Consider the following 4255-nt stretch of genomic DNA (forward strand, 5'->3'; position numbering starts at 1 on the left):
AAAAAAGAAATAAATGATCTATTAAGTATGAATTAAATGGAAAAAAAGTATTTATTTTGAGAAACTAATATACTAACATATTTTAAGGTTGGAGATTGACAGCATCTTTATACTTAGAGTGTAAGTGAGAGGGCAGGTGTTTGGCTTAGCAGTTCAGATGCCAGTTGGTAGGATGCCCATGTTCTGCTCAGGAGTACCTTGGTTGCACACCTGCCTCTGGTTCCCATTCCAGCTTCCTGCTAATGCAAACACGGGGAAGGCAGCAGTGATCACTCAAGTACCTGGAGCCCTGCTACCCACATGGTAGATCTGAATTTTGAGTTCTGGCTACCCCTTGCTCCTTGCAGAATTGGGGGAGAGTGCTCTCTTTTTCAGATGAACATTTGAAAAAGTGTGAGGAACTAGGCAACAAAAAGACATATCTAAGGGTAACTAAAAGGAGACGAGTACCTTGCAACCAAAGGTGGTGACCACTCTGACATGTGGGCAGAAGTCACTGCTCCCATGCTGGGTGAAAGTCTCCAAGAAGGAAACACTTTTTGCAGTAATTCTGCAACAATACCGAAATTGGTACTCTGAACTTTTGTGAGCAGAGTATACAAGGGTAGTTGAAAAAGTTCATGTAAAAATGGAATTAAAAGGCAAGTTTAGGGGCTGGCATTGTGGTGTGAGAGGTTAAGCCACCACCTGCAAGGCTTGGTTGGAATCCCAGCTGTTCCACTTCAGATCCAGCTCTCTGGCGTCCTGGGGAAAGCAGTAGCAGATGGTCCAAGTGCTCTGGTCCCTGCAACCAAATGGGAGACTTGGATAAGGCTTTTGGCTCCTGGCTTTGGCCTGGCCCAGTATAGGCCACTGCAGCCATTCAGAGAGCAACCAGTGAATGCAAGAACTCTCTCTCTCCCTCTAACTCTGCCTTTCAAATAAATTATTTATTTGATAGGTAGAGTTACACAGTGAGAGAGAGAGAGAGAGAGAGAGAGAGAGAGAGAGAAAGGTCTTCCTTCCATTGCTTCACCCCCCAAATGGCCGCTATGGTGGGAGCTATGCTGATCTGACTAATCTGAAGCCAGGAGCCAGGTGCCTCTTCCCGGTCTCCAATGAGGGTGCAGGGGCCCAAGCCCTGGCCCATCCTCCACTGCCCTCCCGGGCCACAGCAGAGAGCTGGACTGGAAGAGGAGCAACCGGGACTAGAACCCGGCACCATATGGGATGCTGGCGCTGCAGGCAGAAGATTAACCAAGTGAGCCACAGTGCCGGTCCTAAAATAAATCTTTTTAAAAGGAGGTAAATTTATTTTGGTGCAAAGATTTTTGAATCCATATATACTATTTTTATAATATATATTTTCCATAAACTTTTGATGAAAATAAACATCCATCCATTTTTTATAAATAAATATACATACTTAGTTATTTCAAGGTATTGCAGCATAGGAGTATAGTCCTAGCATTGATCATTAACATTCAATGAGTAGTTTTAAAATATTTTTTCCACACTGAGCCTTGGACCTTCTACCTTGTCAACAGCCCAACAACTTTCAAAAGAGTTTTATTTTCCTGCTTTAGTTGTTCATTTTCATCTTCTAGGTCATCCAGGTCTCTATTAAACAAATCAATTTATTGAGTTTTCCAAACATTTCTTCTTTATCTTGCATCAGTCTCACAAGCCTTAGGTTTTCTTGCCTTTCTCTTAGTATTTCCTTTTCTGGTTTTTCAATTTTCTTTTCCATTTTGCTACTAGATAGCAAATTACCTGAAGCATTTCCATCCCTGTTGTATCTACTGAACCCACTCCTATCTGTTCAGAGGCAGCAGCTGTACTTTTGTATCTGCCTGAAAATGTTCGAGATGGTTCCTGTGGCAGATAGGAACTGCCTGGATCTACTAAGCTTACAGCTTCATTCTGCATTGTGTTCTGTAGTGTGATTGCATCCTCTCCTCTCGGCGGCGGCGGCGGAGGAGGAGGAGGAGGAGGAGGAGGAGGAGGAGGAGGAGGAACCGGGGGACTCCTCCGCACACCGCGGGCCCCGGGGCCGCCGGCTCAGTTGCGGAGCCAACGACGCAGTTCAGGCCTCCCCGGCCGGGGGCGACAGGTGTGGCGGAGCCGCCCGGGAGATTGTTGAGCTCGTTGGTCGCTGCGGCCGCCGAGATGGCCAGAGCCCCCGCCGGGAGCTTCCCGGCCTCGTCGCTGCTGCCCCCGCCCGGGGCGGCCGGGCCGGGGGTTCCGCTTGGCGCGCATCTTCTCGCGCTTTGCCTTCCACTCCTCCAGGAAGTGTCGGGTGCTGCCGCTGAGGCCGCCGCTGGCCCGGTAGCCACCGGTCGCCATATTCCCAGACGCCGGGCTAGCGCCGCAGGCCGTCCACCCGTGCTCCTGCCGCCGCCAACCCCGTGCCCCCCCCCCACCCCCCCCACCCCCCGCTTCTCTAGGCCAGGAGGACTCGAGCGAACTCAGCCCGGCAATCTCAGAGGAGTCTCTGGCAAGGCAGCGCAGGGCTGAGAGCCGGTGTCCAGTAGAGCCAAAAGTGCCCAGCACTCTCCGGACATGTGCAGGGAGCCCTGGCACACTCGCCATCCCGAGGCAGTGTGAGGCTTGCCAGGAGGGAGAGGCGGGAGGGAAGCCAAGTACGGCCAAAGCGCAGGTAGAAAGGTCTAAATAAATATTTTTTTTTAAATTAAGAGATCACAATATAGTCTTCTCTCTTAAAACCCAAGTGACTTACTGTTATTCAACATTTCAAATATTCAGGGATATTTTATATGCTCAAGTAGATAACTGAATAATTTTAAGGATATGTAATAGCTTCTTTAAATTATTTGGGAAATACATGTAGGTATTTGTTATATGTTTCAGGTAAATATCTTGCAAACATACTAGAAAATGTCATGAATAAAATTCAAGCAACATATGAATAATTATACAAAAAAATTTTCCACCATAAAACATAACAAGTACTAATTTTCCAACCTTAATTTTTCACGAATTATCACCTTGCACTCTAGAAAGAGTAGTATATTGACAGGACAATGACCCATGCATTGGGTTACCTAACTCTATATAGAATTGTCAGTGCTGCAAATTACCTGCATGACCTCCATTCACTTCACTGGGCCTTAGCATCTTCATGTGCAAAATGATGTTTGCATAAGATCAGTTGTACTCCTCATCCTGAGAGAGGTTGCTATTCAAAGATTCAGTTGCCGAACTTGTCAAAAACTCATAGTTAAGGAATGGTACTTTGATATAATTTCAATATATCTTTGATAGGGTTGATGCTTCCTTTAATCTGCGGTTGATTCTTCTGGGGCAAACTGAGTAAGTTTAATCTGGCAGTAGAGAAATAAAACTTCTGTAAACAGGATTACTAAAGAAATATGAATAATAAAATTAATTTTAACAGTGTTTGATACCAAGATATCAGAGTCATTTTAAAAAGGCATTGTCTAATATCCTACATTACAAATTTGCATTTAGGGTGTTTTCCATAAATTAATACTTTTTAAAAAAGATTTAGTTTATTTGAAAGGCAGAGTCATCAAGGGAAAGGGAGAGAGAAAGATATCCTCTGTCCACTGGACCACTGACCAATGCTTGTGTTGGCTTGGTCTCACTCAGACCAAGGCCAAGAACATGGAGCTCCATTTACATCTCCCATGTGTGTGGCAAAACCAAAGACTTAGGCCATCACCCACCATTTTCCTTGCCACATTATCAGGGAGATGGATGAGAAGGGTTTCCACTGGCCACAAACTGCCTCTCAGAGGAGATGCCAGCATCATTTGCCTTGACTTAACCTGCTGAGCCACAATGCCTGCCCCAAACTGCAAAGAAAGTTCTCTAAATTGAACCCTGAATTTTAAGAGTCTGTTAGTATTGTCTCTCCCTCTCTGTCACCCTGCCTTTCAAATAAATAAATCTGAAAGAAAAATGAAGCCAGTGTGAGCCACCACCTGCAAGTCCCAGCTGCTCCATTTCCATTCAAGCCCCCACTAATATGCCTGGAAAAGTAGTGGAAGATGACTCAAGTACTTGGGCCTCTGCTATCCCATGGGTAACCCAGATCACCAAGTTCCTGACTCCTGACCTCAGCCTGGCCCAGCTCAAGCTGTTGCAGCTATTTGGGGAGTGAACCAGTTGATGGAAGATCACTCTCAATCCCTCCTTTCCATTCCACCCTATCTGTCTGCTTTTCAAATACATAGAATACATATTTAAAAAACTAATATGTTGGAGGGGCGGAGCCAAGATGGCGGATAGT

General features: G+C 45.7%; 1 pseudogene; it reads right to left on the reverse strand.

The window, feature by feature from the left end:
- Window positions 1-422: 422 nt before the first annotated feature.
- Window positions 423-2325, reverse strand: LOC133768097 (PRKC apoptosis WT1 regulator protein-like; annotated as a pseudogene).
- Between the last annotated feature and the right edge of the window lie 1930 nt (window positions 2326-4255).

This window comes from Lepus europaeus, chromosome 10, assembly GCF_033115175.1.
Source record: "Lepus europaeus isolate LE1 chromosome 10, mLepTim1.pri, whole genome shotgun sequence".
Taxonomy (NCBI): Eukaryota; Metazoa; Chordata; class Mammalia; order Lagomorpha; family Leporidae; genus Lepus; species Lepus europaeus.